Raw genomic sequence first — 7,875 nt, 5'->3', positions numbered from 1 at the left:
TTCTTTGACTTCACATAGCAGTTGGGAATTGTGTTGGGATGTCTATAGGGACTGTTTAATTCTGTTAAATCCACTTTAACAGATAGTCGCAGGATAGTCGCAAATAGTCGCAGGATATCAGCAAAGGCATGATCAAAGATAGCTTTGCGGACCTTGCGATGAAGATCACTGTATTGGCCAGTGCTGCAGCAGAGGAAGGTGCTACCCCAGACATCGTGGTCAATGTTATTGATGAAACTGAGGTACTGGATGGATGTAGAAATCTCACAAATGCCTGCCTTCTGCTCATGGGGTTAATCTATTCCCTGAATCTCAGTTATCCCCCTAAGCTGAGACACACATTTGAAGTGTTTCAAAAGATTGTACTTGATCTGGATGCTCTAAAATTTTCTCCAGAAGGTCACTCTTCACAGAGAAAACTACTGATGTAAGAATGAAAACTGTCCAATGTGACACTCAGCACTTAAACTTCTACTCGCTGCAGTTTTATTTATTTATTTATTTATTTTGTGCTGCAAACGAGACTTTAGAATGTTTTTTGTCCTTACACTGTAACACCTAATGCTTGAACTTCCACAGTTTGTATTTTCACTTCTGCAGAGCAGGTGAGAATTTACAAGCAGTTGAGAGATGTTCATCATTTCTGTCCTCACTCTTATCTTGTATTGTTGTTTTACTTGAGCTGGACGTTCTATAATCTTCTCCAAAAGTTCACTCTTTATAGAGAAAACTACTGTAAGAATGAAAGTTATACACTGTGACACTCAGCACTTGTACTTTTATCATTTTATTTTTGTTTTTATTGTTTGCAGCAAGTGAGAATCGTTTGATTGAAAGATGGATAATTTGCCCTTCCTCCTTTATCTTGTATCCTAGTTTACTTAAGCTGGATGTTCTAAAATTTTCTGTAAATGTTCATTCTTTGCAGAGATGTACAACACACACACACATACACCCACACACACACACACACACACACACACACACACCCACACACACACACAGTCAAAGGTATGGTCACCCCACATCTAAACATCAAATGTTTTCACACACACACATACCCACACACACACACATACCCACACACACACACACACACACACACACACACACACACATACCCACACACACACACAGTCAAAGGTATGGTCACCCCACATCTAAACATCAAATGTTTTCACACACACACATACCCACACACACACACATACCCACACACACACACAGACCTCAAATTCTCAAAGTAATTCTTTGCAGAGAAAACTACTGATATAAAAATGAAAGTTGTGCACTGTGACACTTAATACTTAATACAGCAAGTGAGACTTTAGAAACCGTTTGACAGTTGGTTAAAAGACTTGTAGAATTAGTCCTTACGCCTTTTCTTGAATTCTTGAATGAGTTAGATGTTCTAAAATTTTCTCCAAATGTTCATTTTTTTCAGATATGCTTGACATGCAGTTTTTATGCTTCCCAAACATTTTCAGACACACCTGCCATACATACACATACACAGTGTATCAAAAGATTTTACTTGAGCTGGATGTGATGAAAGATCGATACCATTTGTTTTGTCCTTTTATCTTGTATACTAATTGCACCATTTTATCCTTTCAGTTGTTACTTGAAAATGCATTTCCATTAGGGTAACAATAAAAAAATAAGTTATTTAGAATAGTGTCTGTCACTTATTGGCTGTTGTATATTTTATGGCAATCATCGCTTAAGAAAATGAATACCATAACGTAAACATATTTGACAAGTAAGCATGATGCATTGCTACAACATTACTAGTATTAGTATGTGAATTTTAAAAGCCACGGCTTAATGTGGTATTACAATGTTTGAGTAAAATCTATTAAGATACAGCAATTAAAATATACTTGAATGAGGGTGTTGCAAAGTGGCCTTTACTGAAGAATTTCTAATTAAATCCACCAAGAATTCTGAGTAAACTTTAATTGAAAATATGGTCTGTTAAATTTACCAGCAGTTTTTATGTGGAAAAACTTTCCTAAGTTTTTTTTAAGTAAATCCTACTCCACATTTTTTTCAGGTAAGGGGTGAGTGCCACCCACTGTATTTTCGAAGGTGGGCATGTTAAAAGTTGTATTCTTTTCATTTTATTCTTTTCATCACACCGTCCATAGTCCACCGTCCATAGTGCTGCTGGCTTTGGACACAGTACTTTTTTACTCCCAGCATTCAGTGCTGATGGCAGACTTGACTTTATCACACAAAGTCTCAAATTAACCTTGTAAGCTGGTTACATATTCACACTACTGACATTGTCTAGTTGGATGTTTTCTTTTTATTTATTGTCAAATGTCCTACGTCCTTTTCCTGTTTCACTACAAAACCTTTAAATGCACTATTCATATATGTACAGTGTTACTGCACTACTCATGTTTGCAGTTACTGTAGATGGTTTACTCTTATTCTTATCATTTTTGCATGTCCTGCTTTCACAGTACACACCATCAACATCTGCATTCTCTTCACTCTGTATATCATATACAACCCTGTTTCCAAGAAAGATGGGATGCTGTGCAGAATGTAAATAAAACAGAATGCAATGATATGCAAATCATGTAAACCATGTTTTTTTAAGGAAAATACTACAAAGACAACATATCAAATGTTGAAGCTGAGAAATTTAGTTTTTTTTTTTATTTGATGCCAACAACACGTTCCAAAAAAGGTGGGACAGGGGCCTGTTTACCACTGTGTTTCATCACCTCTTCTTTCAACAACACTCTGTAAGAGTTGACTATGGAGATACTGCTATAGCTGTGAAAGTGAAAATGTTTTCCCATTCTGGTTTGATTTGATATAGGATTTCAGCTTCTCAACAGTTCAGGGTCTCCTTTGTCATATTTTTCATTTAATAATGCATCAAATGTTTTCGTTACTCCGCCCCTGATTGTTTCCACCTGTTTTCCGCCTGTCCCTTGCTATCCCTGTGTTTTATAAGCACTGTGTTTGCCCTGGTCTGTGTTGGTCTTTGTACTGATTGTTTGGTGTGTTTCTCCGTTGTGTATCTCACAAATGTATCTGTGTTTCTTTCGTCATGTCTGAACCCCAATCTCCCCGTGTTGGCTACATGAACCTGGACCGTCTTGACCCTGATTTTGGATTTTCCCATAATAAAACTCGCTTTACTCAGCACGTGCGTCCACCTCATCGCTCCCTGGCGTTACAGAATGACAGGCCTGCTCTGGACTGCAGGAAGGCCAGTTTAGCACCTGGACTCTTAATACAGAGCCATGCTGTTGTAATATATGCAGAATGAAGTTTGACATTTGTCTTGCTGAAATTATCATTCAGGCCTTCCCTGAAAAAGATGTCATGTGGATGGCAGCATATGTTGCCAAAACATGGATATCATTCAGCATTAACAGTGCCTTCACAGATGCGCATGTCACCCATGCCATATGCACTAATGCCCCCCTATACCATCATGAATACTGCGTTTGAGCTGTGCACTGATCAGCTGAGTGGTCTTTAGCTCAGAGGACATCGTGTCCATGATTTTCAATAAGAATTACACATTTTCATTAGTCGGACCACATAACACTTTTCCACTTCCTCGCAGGCCATTTTAAATGAGCCCGGGCCCAGAGAAGGTGGCAGCATTTCTGGGTCCTGTTTATATTTGGTTTCTTCTTTGCATTTTAGAGTTTTAATTTGCATCTGTGGATGAAGCGACAAACTGTTTTCAGAGACAGTGTTTTTCAGAAGTGTTTTTGAGCCCATGCAGTGATTTCCACTACAGAATCATATCTGTTTTTAATGCAGTGCCATCTGAGGGCCCAAAGATCACAGCCAACAATTCTGGGTTTTTTTGTCCCTTTCATGTACCATAGATGATAAAGTTCTTTGCTATTTTATGTTGAGAAACATTCTTGACTATTTGTGGTGAACCCCTTTCCATCTTTACTTCTGAAAAGCCTTTCTGGGATGCTTTTTTTATACCCAATCGTGTTACTGACGTGTTGCCAATTAACTACCAGGTGTTTTTTAGTATTACACACATTTACCAGCCTTTTGTTGCCCCTGAGGCCTCCTCAATGGCACTGTGCCCTAAAGGATTAAACAACTTCAGATTAGTCAATTAGGTAGATAACATCTCTAATGCAGCCTTCCTGCTGGGATAGGCTCCAGCGCCCCCCCCCAACCCCCCAACCCCCCCGCGACCCTGACGGAGAAGCGGCTTAGAAAATGGATGGATGGATGGACGGACATCTCCAATACAGACATACTATCAGCAGTGAACTAACATAAATCCCACTACTTTGGGAATCGCTTGTCAGAACCTGCTCTTGTACGTCTTTTTCAGCATTTTGTCTCTGAGCCCTGCCAAGCACCTGGCAACTTTCAAGTCAAATGCATTTGATGCAGCTGAAAATCAGTTTCAGAGCTGACCTTTTGAAGAAATCTTGCCAACAGTTCTGGATAAAGACACTGCCAAGAGGCCCTAAATTCCTTGGGCCCAGGTAAACATAATAGCTGTTATCTATTCTTCAGCACTAATCCGAATGGGTATTTTAAATTTTATGTTTCTCAAACATTGAGCAGGAAGACATCATGAAAACATCAAGGTGTGTAATCTGTATAGTCTTTGGATAAGAAACAGCAGGTCCTCACGGCAAAGTGGTAATGAAGTCTTTGTGCTGAAATCTTTGCCAAATGCGGCAGGTAATTGAACTTCCCGTGGGCTACATTCTGTGAGCAGATAAAAGGAGAAAAGATAAAGCTCCAAAAAGAAAGATGAGAGATTAGATGAAGCTGAACTTAGAAAAGCAGTCATGGTGCTATAATGAAAAAGAAAAAAAATGAAATTAAATGCAAAAAAAAAGAAATGGAAGTAAGGAAACCACTGCAGTGGAATTGTTTTAGTGCCTGTGTCATGAAAGAAAAAGTGGACTTTAACTTCTATTCTTCTGTTCTGGACCCAAAAGAATGTTTTTAAAGCTGAGGGAGTTTTATTGTGTTAAGAAGCTGAACTTACAGCACTGAAAGGCTAAAGTGGTACTTGGCAACAAGCAATGCCAGAGTGGGTAATCAGGAGAATTCCCGGTGGGCTTGTTGTGCTTTGCGCCAGATTTTGTGAGCAAATGTCACACAAATAGAAGAAATCTGACAAACTACGGTTCCATCCAAGTGTATATCTGTAGCAGTTTAACAGTTAAACCAGCGGCCATCACCTCACCACCTAATTGGAACTGAGTCTTGTATAGTGGATAGAGATTAGACGAAGCTGAACTTGGCTTCTTATTCTTGTTTCCCACCTTAAATGATGCATCAGTTACACAGGGTTCATGTTCTACCAAGGTCATCACATTTTTTAATATCCTGATGTAGCACTTAAGGAGGATGAGGACATATTCGAGCAAGTGAGTGTTGAGAAAAGCTGACCTTGACTTACTTAGCTACCATTAGTTTGTAGCACATATGTAGTTTTATTTTAGCACTAGCTAGCCACCTTGGTTCTGTCAGTGTGGCATATAAATAAAAGAAAGTAAGACATTAAGATAATTACATTGACAGAAAAAAAACAGGTTGGCCTGCATGGTGTAACAAGTAGATTACTCTCCTCAAAAACATGAATACCACCTGAGAATACTCAGAAAAAACTAATTCAGCAAAACATGTACTTAAGCACATGTAACGGAGTAAATGGAGCTCGTTATTGCACACATCAGATGTGCCAGTCCACAGAACTGGAATTGAGGACCCCCAAGTTAGACCATCAAGGATGTTGAGAGCCAGTCCTTCAAACTGCTCAGATGTTGCAAATCTGCTGTTTTCATCACATTAAAATTTGAGAATGTCATTTTAAAATAAAATAAGCCCATGTGCTGAAAAAAGTGGACAATAGGATGTTACACAGTAACTGCTGTCATTTTTCTTGTTTCCTATACAGCATCAGACCAAAACATTGCTGCAATATCAGCAACACCTTCAAAAACCCACAGGACATGTTTCCACTGTTCATCAGTCCACTTCATATCAGTGCTTTAGCTGAGCACAGAAAACTCATCAGTGTTTCTGGACATTGTTGCCATATGGCGTCCGCTGTATTTTATCTCCTATCTGAGGGGTCGAAGGTTAGTGGCACTGAGTTGAGTTTTTTTATCTTGATTCTCAAAATCTTTTGATGACCTTCTGCACCGTATGGAGTAGTGAAAAGCCTAAAATCGTTGAAAACGCTATTTAAAAACACTGTTGGACTACTTGGTCATGCAAATTTTTGACAAAGTGGCCTCAACCCATCCTTGCTCAAAGAACTGAGATGCTCCATTTATACCCAAGCATGATTACATCGCCTTAAAATGTTACATCACCTCTTTTAAAATATTTTCTGAACTTTTAACAATGTTCCTTGTCATAAATTGGCCCCTCTCCCAACGTTTTGGACCATGTTGCTGGCATAAATTTCAGAATAAGTGTGTTTAAGGTAAATCATTAATCATCTCATCTGTGTACTCTTATTGTTTAATACTGATCAAAGTGGATATTTACTAATCACTGCTTTCTGTCCTGTTTTTATTTGCATTGTCCTACTGTCCTACATGCATATATACTGTATATTTATACACCAATCAGCCATAACATGACCACCTCCTTGTTTCTGCGCTCATTGTCCATCTTATCAGCTCCACTTACTGTATAGCTGCACTTTGTAGCTCTACAGTTACAGACTGTAGTCCATCTGTTTCTCTGATACTTTGTTACCCCCTTTTACCCATGGACCCTCACAGGGCAGGTACTATTTGGGTGATGGATCATTCTCAGCACTGCAGTAACACTGATGTGGTGGTGCTGTGTTAGTGTGTGTTGTGCTGGTCTGAGTGGATCAGACACAGCAGTGCTGCTGGAGTTTTTGAACACTTCAGTGTCACTGCTGGACTGAGAATAGTCCACGAACCAAAAATATCCAGCCAACAGTGTCCAATGGGCAGCGTCCTGTGACCACTGATGAAGGACGAGAGGATGACCAACACAAGCTGTGCAGCTGATGAGCTGTCGTCTCTGACTTTACATCTACAGGGTGGAATGACACGGTAGGAGTGTCTAACAGAGTGGACAGTGAGTGGACTCCAGCAGCACTGCTGTGTCTGATCCACTTGTACCAGCACAACATACACCAACACACCACCACCATGTCAGTGTTACTGCAGTGCTGAGAATCCACCACCCAAATAGTACCTGCTCTGTGAGGGTCCATTAGGGTCCTGACCACTGAAGAACAGGGTAAAAGCGGGTAAGTATCAGAGAAACAGATGGACTACAGTCTGTAACTGTAGAACTACAAAGTGCAGCTATACATGACTTTTGTTTATTTAATTTGGGGGGTTGAAGTGAAAAAATCTAAAAATGTGTCTGGTCCAAAAATAATTTAATACTACTACCATTACTACTACTACTACTACTACGACTACAACTACTACTACTAATAATAATAATAATAATAGTAATCATACATATCCATCCATTTTCTAGGCCGCTTCTCCCTCAGGGTCACGGGGGGGGGTATGGGGGGGGTGCTGGAGCCTATCCAAGCGGTCATCAGGTGGAAGTCAGGATACACCCTGGACAGGTTGCCAGTCCATCGCAGGGCAGACAGACAGACACAGGCAGTCACTCACACCCAGGGGCAGTTTAGCACGTCCAATTGGCCTGACCGCATGTCTTTGTACATGTGGGAGGAAACCGACACAGACACAGGGAGAACATGCAAACTCCACACAGAGAGGCCCCCCGGTCACTCGGCCGGGGAATCGAACCCAGGCCATCCTCGCTATGAGGCGACAGCGCTACCCACCACGCTGCCCTAAACATACACATTGTTATATAATTTAATACAAACTC

Source organism: Pygocentrus nattereri, chromosome 3 (assembly GCF_015220715.1).
Source record: "Pygocentrus nattereri isolate fPygNat1 chromosome 3, fPygNat1.pri, whole genome shotgun sequence".
Lineage (NCBI taxonomy): Eukaryota > Metazoa > Chordata > Actinopteri > Characiformes > Serrasalmidae > Pygocentrus > Pygocentrus nattereri.
This window is presented reverse-complemented; position numbering follows the sequence as displayed.